At 42.4% G+C, this 16,635-nt stretch overlaps 1 pseudogene across 1 annotated transcript; it reads left to right on the top strand.

The window, feature by feature from the left end:
• Positions 1-1,698: 1,698 nt before the first annotated feature.
• On the top strand, positions 1,699-14,936 carry LOC308174735 (myosin heavy chain, fast skeletal muscle-like; annotated as a pseudogene). The gene is made up of 32 exons: positions 1,699-1,905; positions 2,218-2,361; positions 2,516-2,672; positions 2,792-2,819; positions 2,996-3,113; positions 3,317-3,409; positions 3,484-3,547; positions 3,636-3,734; positions 4,421-4,524; positions 4,811-4,949; positions 5,335-5,453; positions 5,900-6,049; positions 6,148-6,318; positions 6,911-7,214; positions 7,721-7,785; positions 7,901-7,988; positions 8,124-8,241; positions 8,432-8,555; positions 9,123-9,259; positions 9,534-9,789; positions 9,953-10,195; positions 10,537-10,713; positions 10,993-11,138; positions 11,374-11,464; positions 11,777-12,166; positions 12,282-12,408; positions 12,678-12,796; positions 12,959-13,155; positions 13,598-13,781; positions 13,968-14,133; positions 14,370-14,494; positions 14,744-14,936. The product of its transcript is annotated as a myosin heavy chain, fast skeletal muscle-like (transcript).
• Positions 14,937-16,635: the final 1,699 nt, after the last annotated feature.

Here is a 16,635-nt window from a genome sequence, read left to right on the forward strand (position 1 = left end):
AGGTGCAATCCTGAAACCTTTCTGGTCAAATTACCTTCACATTACGCTACAAGGTGCAAACCACTAGTTATACTCAAAAACAGGATGGTCAAGTTAGTTACAGCAAAAAAAGAATAATCTAAAAACAGTTTACAGTGTGTTACCGCATGTACCAGTTTGTCATATAGAGATTACAGTGTGGGCCTTTTTGAGTATGGGCCGCTCAGCGGATGCCTAGTCGAGTGACCGTTAAAACCGCGAAATAAAGACTGAACAGAATGGATGAGTACATTGCATACTCTGCATGAGGCCATGTGCAGCTTTCTTTCCAAACATTAACACATACCATTGGAATAGAGGCACAACTGTGGCTTTGAATGAATGAATGAATGAATGAATGAATGGACTTTATTGTCATTGCTACAGTACAGGTACCAAACAACGAAATTTAGGAGGGGTGGCTCCCCTGGTGTTAGGAAAGGAAAAAAAAAACACTTTTAAAAAAAAATCACAAGAAGGGAAGGAGCTGGTTTACATAAATAAAGGCTATGTACACAATCCACTGTACTATACTGTACAGATAGACGACTAGGGTTGTCATATTGCACAATAGTATTGTTTCACGTTATTTAAAGTGTCACAGTTTGCAGGCTTGAAATGTACATGGTTGTGCCTCAGCACTACACCTGATTTTTTCAGAATTTTTTTATTTTTCCAAATATTAACATATATCAAATATATCTCAAAAGAGGGACACGGTATGGGATTACTTCGCCTTATGTAATACAAAGACTTTGGAAAAAATATAGGCTATAGGAAGAGTGTGAATAACGGTATATATCCATAAAAACTGTCCTTTCAAAAGTATCATAAAAGGGTTTTTATGTTATTTAAATAGTCTGCATACAAAGTGATTGAAATAGATTATATCAAGCCACATGGGATGCACTGTTCTCTAGCCTCGTTTATCTGTTAGTTTATCTGTTTGGAAGACACACCAACTGGATGGAAGAATTAATTTGAACACAAACCAATAACTGTTCATCAATTTGGTCATGTGCATTTTTGTTTCATATGAGAAATCAGGAGCGTTGATATTCCTAACGTCCACAGGTACTTTTGGAGGAAGGGAATCATAGTAATAATGAGCCTAATTAATCAAATGTGAGCCTAACACATTGTGTGTAACTCGTTATCAATGTTACACATTTCCAAATGTGTTATTACAGCTTCAGCACATTTTGCGGGAATCGTTATTGAGCTTGAAATTTACAGTTTCAGTTTTGAATAATACAATAGGGCCTATACAATTCATTCAGGAAAATGTTTGTAAATGAGGTCTACTGAACATCAACAACGATCAAAAACTGTCCAAAACGGTGGTTATGAAATAACGCTCAAATAATGCCTGAGACTCCATACTTATTAAAGAAAAAATGCTTCAGTGTCCCAATAATTATTGAACTCTGTTATCACCCCTTATATAATTCTTGTTTAATTCCTCTTTCAGCTGACTGTCGTTGTAGGACGTTGGGTTACCAGAAAGATACGATTTCATCTGGGTGGGGAAAAGAAGGTGAGACATGGTTTGAGTATTCACATTATTAGAATACATTCTGTTAAATATACTGCCTCTAACTCTGTTGACTGGGGAGGGGTTAGTAGTACTGACTCAAACATGTTTGTTTTTTATTCTTTCTTTCCTAGTGAGCCGCCACCATGAGTACGGATGCGGAGATGGCCATTTATGGCGCAGCTGCCATATACCTTCGTAAGCCAGAGAGGGAGAGGATCGAAGCTCAGAGCAAACCCTTTGATGCTAAGAACTCCTGCTATGTGACTGACAAGAAGGAACTGTACCTCAAGGGTCTAGTTGTTGCCAGGGATGGGGCAAAAATATCTGTGAAAATTCTGGACACTCAGGAGGTAAGTCTAACATAAAACCAAACTGCAGCTTCCATAAGCAGGATAAACCTTTCAACACAAATAGTTGAAAAACAAATAAAATAGAATCTTTTAGGAATAGGAATTTTTATTTTTTACTTAATTTCCCCTTTAATAATCAAGTACAGTGGAGCATAGCACAACACTGGTATTGACAAACAAATCGATTTCATGGATTATGCTTGTAACAACAATGAAAAACAAATTAAATGATAAATATTCTATTTGTTTATCAGTAAAAAGTTATCCATATAGTGTTGATTTGAGTATTATCTAAATATCTCACTGTTTCAGACTAAAGAATTCAAAGAAGAAGAGATCTTGCAAATAAATCCCCCAAAGTATGACAAGATTGAGGACATGGCCATGATGACCTACCTGAATGAAGCCTCTGTGCTGTATAACCTCAAAGAGCGTTACGCAGCATGGATGATCTACGTAAGAGACACATACACATCAGTGAACACCAGAAACCTTGCACGCATTGGCAAATGCATAAAACAAAATCATACAGTACAACAGTGTATTCTAAACTTCCACATTCCAGCTAATCTGATTTGGCTAACTCCCATATTTGATCCACTTTATCCAGACCTACTCTGGGCTCTTCTGCGCCACGGTGAACCCCTACAAGTGGCTCCCCGTGTACGACCAGTCATGTGTGAACGCCTACAGAGGGAAGAAGCGTATGGAGGCTCCACCCCATATCTTCTCTGTCTCTGACAACGCCTTTCAGTTCATGATGGTTGGTAAGTAGACTCATGGATGGATGGATAGTTAGATGTGTGACTTTATGATGATGCCTTGAATGCAATAATGTACCAAAATCCAATGAATGGGTATGAACAATATGTTTCGTTGCTTGCAGATAGAGAGAATCAGTCCGTCCTGATTACGTAAGTTGTTCACTAACATCTTACTTTTCAAATAGTGATTTTTAAAAAGTGAAATTCTTTGTATCAATGATTTGTGATTAACTGAGTGAGAATATTTGAGAATATTAACTTGGTTATGAAACAAAAGTTGAAGCAATGGCTAACCCTAAACCCCTCTTTCTATATCTATAAACCAGTGGAGAATCCGGTGCAGGAAAGACTGTCAACACCAAGCGTGTCATCCAGTACTTTGCCACCATTGCTGTGGCTGGCCCGAAGAAGGAGGGAGCAGTAGTTGGGAGCGGTAAAATAAAGGTATGTTTTGCTTGTGTGTCACAATTTAGAGTAAATTGAGGTGAATTATTGAAAACACATCACATTTCAGTCAAAGATTTTTCATGAGGTCTGTACCTCACTACAGCCACCTTATCAGCTAAACGGAACAGATGTTGTTGAAAGAAAAATGAAATATGAGAGATTTTCAGTTACTAACGCTTTAGCAACTTTGTCTCATTCAGGGGTCTCTTGAGGATCAGATCATTGCAGCTAACCCCCTGCTGGAGGCTTACGGTAATGCCAAGACTGTGAGGAATGACAACTCATCTCGCTTTGTAAGTATGAGGGAAACCCTTTGGCAGTTGTCGTTTTTTGATGACTGATTTCTAACTGCCTTGCACCACTGTAGGGTAAATTCATCAGGATTCACTTCGCTACGACCGGCAAACTGGCTAGTGCTGACATTGAGACCTGTAAGTTGGTATTAGTCATTTCTCCATACTTATTCTACAAAAACGTTTTGCAATACTTTACATTTGCCTCTCCTGTGCTCACTATCAGATCTGCTGGAGAAGTCCAGGGTGGCTTTCCAGCTTCCTGATGAGAGGGGTTACCACATCTTCTACCAGATGATGACCAACCACAAACCTGAGATAGTTGGTACGCCAAAGCAGAGATCTGGGAAAACTAGCTCCCTGCTGTGAAAGTGAATACCCATACAGTAGCTGCTGCACTAAGTAGAGTCAGAGATGGTATAAGAATTAGCCTTTGAGCCCCGCGGTGGTGTAGCGGTCTACGCACTGGCCGCTAGTGCATGCTGCCCACCGGGGCCGGGGTTCGTATCCCGGCTCGCCAGATCCAGATATGGCCGAGGCACACGGGAAGCGGCATATTGGCCGGCCGCTTCCGAGGGAGGTATAGGAGTATTTCTGGACTAGGATCCGTCGCGCAACACCGCCCCCTGGGTGCCGGAATAACGGTACTGGGCTCGAGGAGCCAGTCAGCCTAGTCTGCCTGGCGCCCTCCTCTGGGACTGCCGGCCACGGGGTCGTGCGGCGGATCCTATGCAATAGGCAGGGGATAATTGGATGCTAAGTTGGGTTAAATTGGCTACCAAATTGGGTGAAAAAGGGATAAAATCTGAAAAAAGAAAAAAAAAAAAAAAAAAAAAAAAAAATTTGCCTTTGATTGAGTTGTTGAAATATGCCTGGCAGGGGGAATAGGTAAAACAATCCACTGATTATTGAGCACATCTGTCATTGAGTAAATTATGTATTGAGTACAAGTGGTCCATATATCTACATGCATTTCATTTAACAGACAACTTCATTCTCTGTTCTCCACAGAAATGTGCCTCATCACCACCAACCCCTACGATTTCCCCATGATCAGCCAGGGGCAGATCACTGTGGCCAGCATCGACGACACAGTAGAGCTGGACGCCACAGATGTGAGTCACACGAAGGGTTTCTCTTTGTATCAATGATTTGTTTTGTACAACACTGGAGTACCCAGTGTTAATGACTCCTCTTATAGGGGTGCATACGGCATCCACAAGAGTGTCCTGTGTAACATTGTTAAAATCCTATTCTGCTGCTAGTCTACTAGAGGAATAGAGAAGTCTGACATGTCCATCCATTGTGCTAGATTTAGAGCGTACAGAGCCATACTCAGAGTGAGTTTGTCTTCAATTCCTCGGTTTTCTTCCCATCTAACATTAAATCCCTCTCTTTCAGGACGCCATTGACATCCTGGGCTTCGTCGGTGATGAGAAAGCATACATCTACAAACTGACAGGTGCTGTCATGCAACATGGCAACATGCATTTCAAGCAGAAGCAGCGTGAGGAGCAGGCCGAGCCAGACGGCACAGAGGGTGAGTTCCACCTCTGGTCCCAAACATGGAAAAAAATTACATTTAGAAGTTGTTCCTCATGAAACATCAAAATAGCTCACTCAGGCCAGAGACAATATATAGACTATATTTAAATGTAAACTTATTTGAAATAGTACAACATGCATGCAGAAGCATTTGAGTGTGCAGGCCCACTTTTGTAAGTGACCCACAAAAAATGGGCCAAACATTGTATACATACATACACGCAGTGTGTGTGTGTGTGTATATATACAGTATATATATCTATCTCTCTGGTATTCTGTTAATGCCAGGCTGATTGAGCGACTGAGTATCTGTGTCATTAGGCACAAACAATCTTGTATGGCACTGTCCTTGAGTCTGTTGTTTCTCCTTCTCTTTCCAGTGGCTGATAAAATATCGTACCTCCTGGGCCTGAACTCAGCTGACTTGCTTAAAGCTTTGTGCTACCCCAGAGTGAAGGTCGGCAATGAGTATGTGACCAAGGGACAGACAGTGCCTCAGGTAAGGCATACATTTTTCTTCTCTCTCAATAATTCTTTAAATAATTATCGTTCTTTTAACATTTCTTTTTTGCCATATTGTTCTTATTGTGAACGATCTTGAAAAACATTTGGTTTTATAGTGCTTGCATGTAAGTGCAATCCTGTGGTTCAACAATGATGACAAATCATTAAAACACAAATACCCAAATCAATCAATCAATCAGTCAGTCAACAACACCAATATCAATCTCACAGAAACAACACAGAAAAATAAAGACAAACAAACAGCACCCCTCCCTCTCCCCCAAGTATATGCAGTCACAACACTTATCGTTTCTCTGATTCAGTGCCCTAATCCTTTAACCCAAAAAAACCCTCTAATGTCCATATCACCCTCCACCTGCATCACCTAAACTACACATGGTCATGATCTGATGTATTAACTCAAAGTATAACTTCTTACAGGTGAATAATTCCGTGATGGCTCTGGCTAAGTCCATCTATGAGAGGATGTTCTTGTGGATGGTCATCCGTATCAACGAACAGTTGGACACCAAGCAGGCAAGGCAGTACTACATAGGGGTGCTCGACATTGCCGGTTTTGAGATCTTTGATGTGAGTATACTGTCAGGACGAGAAAATAACTTGAAATTATTAAAGATTACAGCCATGTATGACGACAAGATGCCTTTAATTTGAAATTCAATCACCAGTACAACAGCATGGAGCAGCTGTGTATTAACTTCACCAATGAGAAACTGCAACAGTTCTTCAACCACACCATGTTCGTCCTGGAGCAAGAGGAGTACAAGAAGGAGGGAATCGTCTGGGCGTTCATTGACTTCGGCATGGACTTGGCTGCCTGCATTGAGCTTATTGAGAAGGTAAGCAGCCTGTGAGGGTAATACTAATTATCAGTGTCAAAAGCAAACTTAATAGAGGTAGGTGTTTTGAGACTACTGTAAGATGTCCTCATTGTGGTACAACGCATCTTGGTGTTAGTAACTAAAAATGTTAAAAATGTTTTAAAATGATTGACATGCAACCAACTGGTCAGTCAATTGTTGGAATTTGGTATTGTTTGCTCTAGGCACAGGATCAGCCATAGTCGGTGCCCCCGCTTAATAGCCCTCCACGACATCCATGAAGTATCTGCCTCCATACAGAACAAATGTAACAAATGTAACAAAAGGAACGGTTCACTACAGAGCAATGGTGGCATGGAATTCATTGCCAAGCTTTTCAGTTTCAAATAATAACAAAAGTTGCTTTAACAAAACATTAAAGATGTATCTGTTTACATATGGGATACCCTGAAAACAATTAAGTGTTTCTCACTGGTGAGTTGAGCTATCTAATGGTGGATCTAAACAAACAAACAAACAAACAAACATGTCATCATATAACGGTGACTGTTGAAGTAAAGAACATGCAAATATGAACATACTAATTTAATTCACAACTATGTTTGCACAGCCATTGGGCATCTTCTCCATCCTTGAAGAGGAGTGCATGTTCCCCAAGGCTTCAGACACAACCTTCAAGGACAAGCTAAACAACACCCATCTGGGCAAAACCAAGGCGTTTGAGAAGCCCAAGCCTGCCAAGGGCAAGGCTGAGGCCCACTTCTCCCTGGTGCACTATGCTGGCACTGTGGACTACAACATCACTGGCTGGCTGGACAAGAACAAGGACCCCCTGAATGACTCTGTGGTGCAGCTCTACCAGAAGTCCTCAGTCAAACTGCTACCTGTCCTTTATCCTCAACCTCCACCTGAAGGTAACATTTGCATTATGTATAAAGCATTATAACAAAGCATTAGTGTGATAATTAGCATTAAGCCAGCAGACACTACATAATTTCGGCCACGAATTTGCCCAAAAATAAATGGACATGTCTTATGCTGTAAACGTGGGTCATCTGCAGTGAACCTTGAACTGCACACTGTGAGTTGGTCAACGACGTGAAGAGAAGACGCAATCACGTCCAATTTAAATTCGAACATGTTTAAACACGAAATCCGAAATGTTTGGGGGCTCCTTTCTACTCGTGCAGTGAGGGGTGCTACAGAGCGATATAAGAAAGTCAACCAATGGGAATCCAGGATGCTGTAAACAATGGCAACACACAAGTGCAGTTTGGGATCAAAAGTTAAAGATTGGCTACAATATAATTGTGTTAACTATTATGTGAAGAGCGCCATTTCTACTTCAATGAACAAACATTGAAGGGAGCCTTTTAGAGATTTCTATCATTTTCTAACACTTTTTTACTCTTTGAAAAAGATACCACAAAGAAAGGAGGCAAGAAGAAGGGAGGTTCCATGCAGACTGTGTCCTCCCAGTTCAGGGTGAGATTTTGATAGTCCGGCCTAACACGGTGTCTACTGAAATGACTATGTTTTGAAAAAGTATAAATTAAGTCTGAGCTATTCTGAGAGCTCTATGGTTTGTAACCCCACACAGGAGAACTTGCAGAAGCTGATGACCAACTTGAGGAGCACCCACCCTCACTTTGTGCGCTGCCTGATCCCCAACGAGTCAAAGACTCCAGGTACAACACAGAGAGATTACAGACTAAGCCCATGATTAAAGTACTTATCATTACTATCCTTGAGTCTATAAAATATACATTGCATGCAATTGTACAGGTTTATTTAGGGGATAAGATGCATTTTGTGTTTTCCAGGTCTGATGGAGAACTTCCTGGTTATCCATCAGCTGAGGTGTAACGGTGTACTGGAAGGTATCAGGATCTGCAGAAAGGGCTTCCCCAGCAGAATCCTCTATGCTGACTTCAAGCAGAGGTACACACACAAACACACACACACACACACACACACACAAACACACACACACACACACACACACACACACACACACATACACACACACACACACACACACACACACACACACACACACACACAGTGCCCTTTCTTGAAAAAATAGGCAACAGCTTTGAGACTAACATATTTAACAATTCTCCCCATACAGGTACAAAGTACTAAATGCCGGTGTCATCCCTGAGGGTCAGTTCATGGACAACAAGAAAGCTTCTGAGAAGCTGCTTGGGTCGATTGATGTTCCACAGGACGAGTACAAGTTTGGACACACCAAGGTCAGTTTTCAAATTCACCCATGGAAATGGTACCACATAACAGGACAAAAACATTAAAAGAGATGCTACGGGATGTAGTAGTAGTAGTGTCCTAAAGGTAGCAGGCACGCTAGCCGAACATGAAGGTGAAAATATTGCTGGTACAAAATATTACTACTGAATTATTACATGACTGAATGAGGTAAAGCAGTGATAGATTATATTTGTACAAACTAAACATTGACCATTTATGTCCAAAATAAGGTTTAAAAAATACAGAAAACTGTCGCCGCGGAGACCCCGCAGAGCATCTCTTTAATGTAAACTATCCATAGAAATCTCGCTCATCTCTTAATTTCTCTTTCATTAAGAGGAGAAAAATATTGCCCACACTGGAACATTTACAAAGTTGTAAGAACGTCTTTAGACGGCTTTAATTCCTTTTTCAGTGCTTTGTGTTTGAGTGGTATGTCTATAACTAATCTGTTCCATACCATTAGCGATCTGTTCTTCAAAATCTCATGGTGAAATCATATGAATGTCAATGTCTAGCTCCTCCATTTGACATGTGTGTTTATCTGTGCTAAGGTGTTCTTCAAAGCTGGTCTGCTGGGTGTCTTGGAAGAGATGCGAGATGAGAAGCTGGCAAATTTGGTAACCATGACTCAAGCTCTCTGCCGCGCATACCTGATGAGGAGGGAGTTTGTAAAGATGATGGAGAGGAGGTATGGGATGGAAGATAATCTCTCTAGCACTATGTATTAACCACCTATATGTGATGCATTATGAATGCACTTACAGGAAATTATATAATCATATCATAATGTAGCCTGAGTTACTTTGCCTTGTACAGTACCAGTCAAAGGTTTGGACACACTTTCCAATAATGGGAAAGTATGTCCAAACTTTTAACTGGTACTGTAACTTTGTTATCATTGAGCTGTTCAAAAGCATAAAACTCACTACACCACAATTGCCTTCCTCCTTGGCGTCAACCAGAGAGTCCATCTACACCATCCAGTACAACATCCGGTCATTCATGAATGTCAAACATTGGCCATGGATGAAGGTTTACTACAAAATCAAGCCCCTGCTGCAGAGCGCTGAGACAGAGAAAGAGCTGGCCAGCATGAAGGACGACTTTGAAAAGTGCAAAGTTGCCCTGACTAAGGCAGAGGCCCGTAAGAAGGAGCTGGAGGAAAAGATGATATCCCTCTTGCAGGAGAAGAATGACCTTGCCCTCCAAGTTGCAAATGTGAGTGAGCGACCAGGGCGGGCGGGCACACACACACACACACACACACAAAAAAAATCATAGATTTGTATTGATTTGCTGTGTACCCTTGGACGAGAATCAGTTTATAGCTGCATACACTGAGTTTTGAAGCCGTTCGCTTTTTCATCCCTTCTGAAACTAGGAAGGAGACTGTCTGAATGATGCTGAGGAGAGGTGTGAGGGGCTCATCAAGAGCAAGATCCAGCTGGAGGCCAAACTCAAAGAGACGACCGAGAGGCTGGAAGATGAGGAGGAGATCAATGCTGAGTTGACAGCAAAGAAGAGGAAGCTGGAGGATGAGTGTTCTGAGTTGAAGAAAGACATCGATGACCTGGAGCTAACTCTGGCCAAAGTGGAGAAGGAGAAACACGCCACTGAAAACAAGGTCTCATAACACATACAAACTACAATCTGATCAAACTGTCAATGTCAAACAATCAATGAACCCAACCATAGCAAAAACAATAACTAAATCCAAGTGATGAAACGAGAAGACATTAAATAGGAGTTCAGAGCAGAGCTCAGCAGCAAAGTACCCCCCTCATTCATAGCATATTCTGGACTCTTCATTCTATATTTGATATAAATTCATTGTATACACTGCTGTGTAGAGGATCACTTTTAGTATATGGTAACATTTGCAAGTTACATTAAATGCAATTTAAACTGCATTTCCCTTAGTGAGATGAAGTGATAAAAGACTGTCTATGTTGTGGCTGTTTTCAGGTTAAAAACCTGACTGAGGAAATGGCGTCTCAGGATGAGGCTGTTGCAAAGCTCACCAAGGAGAAGAAAGCCCTCCAAGAGGCCCACCAGCAGACACTGGACGACCTGCAGGCAGAGGAGGACAAAGTCAACACTCTGACCAAGGCTAAGACCAAGCTGGAACAGCAAGTGGATGATGTGAGTGGGCAAAAGAAATAAAGCTAGTATCAACCAAGATTGTAATAGAAGAGAAAAGCTCATTGTTTTCCATAAGTTAAAACACACAAGAACATGCAATAGTCCATAAGGTTGCAATTATTAGATGGCTGTTATATTATGAAAGCCAAGGTTAGTCATTTACTTCAAGCAATCATCAGGAACCTCAAAGGCATTACTTTATTCATCTAGTTTACTTTCATCAATAACATTGTTGTTCATTATTTAGATTTTGATGACAAATATGTGTTTATCTTCTAGCTTGAGGGTTCTCTGGAGCAAGAGAAGAAGCTCCGTATGGACCTGGAGAGAACTAAGAGAAAGATGGAGGGAGATTTGAAACTGGCCCAGGAGTCCATAATGGACCTGGAGAATGACAAGCAGCAGTCTGATGAGAAGATCAAAAAGTAAACGCAAACAAATGACTAAAAAGTTGTATTTGATATAAATTGAACATTCATTTTGCTTTACATCGTTGCAGTAGTCAGAATCATCATTCTGTTGAAACAAAACAAAAACAACTTTTTATTGAATTCGTAAATAGACAAATCGGAAAAGATGTCTTTATATATCAAAGTGAACGGTATGATAGCCTTCCCATTTACACTATCAAACTGCAATCAATGTGTTTGTGTTCTTTAGGAAGGACTTCGAGACCGCCCAGCTTCTCAGCAAGATTGAGGATGAACAGTCTCTGGGTGCTCAGAATCAGAAGAAGATCAAGGAACTCCAGGTACAGAACAGGACCGTCTGATGGCTCAGTTGGCTGTACAGTGTCTAACGACACTACAGTTAACATTGCCAGGATCACGATTGGAAACAGTGATCAATTCATCCTCCTATTAGCACTGTCTTGGTTTGCAATGGTTCACCTGATTTAAGCATGATGCTTAAACACCATACAGTACATTCTGTATATTAACTGGAAGTTGCTTTTGATAAACACATCTTAATAATAAGATAATCATTTGTTAACAATTATTTTGTGAGCTCCATTGTTTTGATTGTGACAACTCAACTCTCTGTATGTGTCTCCCTATTGTAGGCCCGTATTGAGGAGCTGGAAGAGGAGATCGAGGCTGAGCGTGCTGCCAGGGCTAAGGTGGAGAAGCAGAGGGCCGATCTTTCCAGGGAACTTGAGGAGATCAGTGAGAGGCTGGAGGAGGCAGGAGGTGCTACCGCTTCTCAGATAGAGATGAACAAGAAGCGTGAGGCCGAGTTTCAGAAACTGAGACGCGACCTAGAGGAGTCCACCCTGCAGCACGAGGCCACAGCCTCCGCTCTGAGGAAGAAGCAGGCAGACAGCGTGGCAGAGCTCGGGGAGCAGATCGACAACCTGCAGCGCGTCAAGCAGAAGCTGGAGAAGGAGAAGAGCGAATACAAGATGGAGATTGATGACCTCTCCAGCAACATGGAGGCCGTCGCTAAGTCTAAGGTCAGTAGCAATGTTTGGATGGAGCAGCATGTGGGGGTCAATTCAAATAAAAGTGGAAAAAAGGAAAGCTTGGCACAAGATAATCATGTAATAATGGGTTATGTTTCACAACCAGGGCAATCTGGAGAAGATGTGCCGTACTGTTGAGGATCAGCTAAGCGAGATCAAGACTAAGAATGATGAGAATGTGCGCCAGGTCAATGACATGAGCGGACAGAGGGCCAGACTCCTGACTGAGAACGGTAACAATGATACTCCACATCCTGTAGAAGTTCATGTAGTATCAGCTTACCCACCCCGAATCCTACCCATGAACATTACTTAACAAACTGATCATGAATCAAACTTGACACAAATTAGAATAGCATTGGCAAGATAAAACAATTTCTATTACTATACAGAAAATGTATATATCCTATAAACTCAGAAATATAACTGACCTTACTCCAACAACAACAATGAACATTAACCACCATTACACCCCATTAACAAGATGCTCTGTTCCCCACAGGTGAGTTTGGTCGCCAGCTTGAGGAGAAGGAGGCCCTTGTGTCCCAGCTGACCAGAGGCAAACAGGCCTTCACCCAGCAGATTGAGGAGCTGAAGAGACATGTTGAGGAGGAGGTCAAGGTAAGGAACTCAAAATAGAAACCAACGAACACATAGTTTGAATGACAGCGTCATGTTGACAGTGATTGTACTTTCTTTCTCTCTACTCCCTTCTACCTCTTTCTTTCTCTCTACTCCCTTCCACCTCTATTTGTCCCTCACCTCTTCTATTTCTCTCTCTAGGCTAAGAGCGCACTGGCCCACGGTGTCCAGTCTGCCCGCCATGACTGTGACCTCCTGAGGGAGCAGTTTGAGGAGGAGCAGGAGGCCAAGGCAGAGCTGCAACGCGGCATGTCCAAGGCCAACAGTGAGGTGGCTCAGTGGAGGACCAAGTACGAGACTGATGCCGTCCAGCGCACTGAGGAGCTGGAGGAGGCCAAGTGAGTCACACACAACACCCTTATTCACCAGGGTTGGGAGGTATGTCATTTCTATTCTGTTCATGCTGGAGATGGGTTTACACATTTTAATCAACTAATTTAAGAGGGACATTTATTACAAAAGGATTTTTCCACTCTATTCAATCCTAAATAGAAATGTAGTTATTTCCCAGATATATATATTTCAAGGAAGCCAAGTGAGTAACACAACAGCAAAAACAGTCTATCCAGCTGTTTGATGCAGGTTGACAAAGAAAGGAAACCAGAAGTAGAAATGTAGAAGCTCCTGAGCAGGGCTTCTTAAAGTTAAATTATCATCAGAACGCCACATCTGAGTTACTGTTTACTGTTTCTCCCATCACCTGTAAGAGCCAGATGTGCAGACATTCTCTGACACAGTCCCTCAGAGGTGAAGCTTTAAAATCCCTCATCTGTCTAACAGGAAGAAGCTGGCCCAGCGTCTGCAGGAGGCAGAGGAGACAATCGAGGCGACCAACTCAAAGTGTGCCTCTCTGGAGAAGACCAAGCTGAGGCTGCAGGGAGAGGTGGAGGACCTCATGGTTGACGTGGAGAGAGCCAATGCTCTTGCTGCCAACCTCGACAAGAAGCAGAGGAACTTTGACAAGGTGTGCAATAACTAAATACATCAAATCAAATCTTGTTTTATTCATTCTAGCACCATATCGACCTCTTTAAATTGACCAATAGAGTGTCTTGTTAAATAATATTTCTTATTACAAAAGCCACAACAATTAGCTAACAGACAGGTAAAAGAAGAAAGCTAAATATTAAAATCACATGTATTTCTCTAGGTCTTGTCAGAGTGGAAGCAGAAGTTTGAGGAGGGCCAGGCAGAGCTGGAAGGAGCTCAGAAGGAGGCTCGTTCTATGAGCACGGAGCTCTTCAAAATGAAGAACTCCTATGAGGAGGCTTTGGATCAGCTGGAGACTCTGAAGAGAGAGAACAAGAACCTGCAACGTGAGTCAAACACCAGCAGTTTTATTTGGCTTATGACACTCATGTCTTATTTCATCATGCTACGTATTTTTCAGAACAATGTTCAAATTGTCTAAAACCTTTTCAGACCCTAAGCTTTGCCGGACAGAACAAACATTTAAATGTATTCTAGTCATAATTCAATATGAACTTCAGTGTGTTCCAATGATCAAAGAAAATCTCCCTGTTCTGAATGACTTCTGTATTTCTGTTTGCAGAGGAGATCTCTGACTTGACTGAGCAGATCGGTGAGACTGGCAAGAGCATCCATGAGCTGGAGAAGGCCAAGAAGACTGTGGAGACAGAGAAGTCTGAGATCCAGACTGCGCTTGAGGAGGCTGAGGTAGAAACTAATGCAGTTTAATCCTGTTCCTTTGCAACATATACTCATACTTTCATTTAAGCTTTGCTGTCCAGGTTAATCTCATTGAGATAAAATATTTTTTTTTAGACCTTGCCCTCCTATCCTAAATAACCACATTTCCATTGCATACAGTAGCAGGCCCCTTTCCAAGACAAGCCTTAGTTAATGAGTGCCAGTCCACTACTCTCCCCCACAATCAACGTCTGACAAATATTTTGTTTTGTACAGGGTACACTGGAGCACGAGGAGTCCAAGATTCTGCGTGTGCAGCTGGAGCTAAACCAGATCAAGGGTGAGGTGGACAGGAAGCTGGCGGAGAAGGATGAGGAGATGGAGCAGATCAAGAGGAACAGCCAAAGGATTGTTGATTCCATGCAGGGCACCTTGGACTCAGAGGTGAGGAGCAGGAACGACGCCCTGAGGGTAAAGAAGAAGATGGAGGGAGACCTGAACGAGATGGAGGTCCAGCTGAGCCACGCCAACAGGCAGGCGGCTGAGTCCCAGAAGCAGCTGAGGAACGTCCAGGGACAGCTCAAGGTAAGGGGCTGGGAAATCAGTCAGTCAATGTCAACATTACCCCTAACCATGAATTTCAGATCAGATATTACAACCCAACATTAACTATTAGAAAAAATATATATTATAATCTCAGCCTGTATCAGGGGAAACTTGTTCTGGTGAACAAAAGTGAAAATGAAGAGAGGGTTTTGTCTATTTGTCAATAAAATAGAACACAGGAATAAAGTAGACAGGTGTATAAAAGAATAGAAGGGTTATCAGTTAACAGAAAGAATGCATCCTGTACCGATCCAATCGGCCTTCAACAACAAGTTTTAATACGGTACTATGTCTTTGTGAATCCCAGGATGCCCAATTGCACCTTGATGATGCTGTTCGCGCCGCAGAAGATTTGAAGGAGCAGGCAGCCATGGTGGAGCGCAGGAACGGTCTGATGGTGGCTGAGATTGAGGAGCTTAGGGTTGCTCTGGAGCAGACAGAGAGAGGCCGCAAAGTGGCTGAGGGGGAGCTGGTGGATGCCAGCGAGCGTTTGGGACTGCTTACCTCCCAGGTATAGGTGATTTCTATGCAGTCTCATCTTACCCACTGTGTGACTTTTGTATGCTTTCTTGAAATACAGTTCCAACTAATCAGTGGGTTTCCTCATACAGAACACTAGCCTTCTGAACTCTAAGAAGAAGCTGGAGACTGACCTGGTTCAAGTGCAGGGAGAGGTGGACGACACTGTGCAGGAGGCCAGAAACGCAGAGGAGAAGGCAAAGAAGGCCATCACTGATGTAAGTCCCCATATTCAAAACAAAACAATAAACGTTATTTGTCTCGAGTAGAGGTCTTTACAGATGAATCTGAACCCAAAAACTTGAGACCACGATAAATGACAGATTTACCGGACCTGATAAACAGTTCTGATCATGACAGCATTGCATATACAGTTGTCACCATCAATCCCAACTCATCAAATCCTGCACTAACCTCCCTGGTTGGAGTCGGAAATCCACGGGTCCATGTCTTTTGACCCGTAAGGACCTCTATGCCATGGTTCAGTTGTAGCTGGGCTGAGCACAGGATCTGTGACACATTGTGGATTAATTAAATGCTTCCACACCCTACCATTTCAGGCGGCCATGATGGCAGAGGAGCTAAAGAAGGAGCAGGACACCAGCTCTCACCTGGAGAGGATGAAGAAGAACCTTGAGGTCACAATCAAGGACCTGCAGCACCGTCTGGATGAGGCTGAGAACCTGGCAATGAAGGGTGGCAAGAAACAGCTCCAGAAACTGGAGTCCAGGGTAACTTTGCAGAACTTGATTTATTCAATAAACCTTTGTTCACACAGTAGAATCAACCTCTACTTCTTTCCAATAACTCACCACTGATTTCACCACCTTAAACACACAGCTGTGTTCCCTCCATACAGGTGCGTGAGCTTGAGACTGAATTGGACGGCGAGCAGAAAAGGGGTGGAGACGCAATCAAGGGTGTCCGCAAGTACGAGCGCAGAGTCAAGGAACTCACTTACCAGGTAACAGAAACACCATCAAACATCCTGGTACAGCACCGGAATGCAATTGAAATGGGCATTGACTTTCTTTGGTTTCTTG

The sequence above is a fragment of the Nansenia antarctica genome (genome assembly GCF_963989245.1).
Source record: "Nansenia antarctica genome assembly, chromosome: 20".
In the NCBI taxonomy this organism is placed as follows: Eukaryota; Metazoa; Chordata; class Actinopteri; order Argentiniformes; family Microstomatidae; genus Nansenia; species Nansenia antarctica.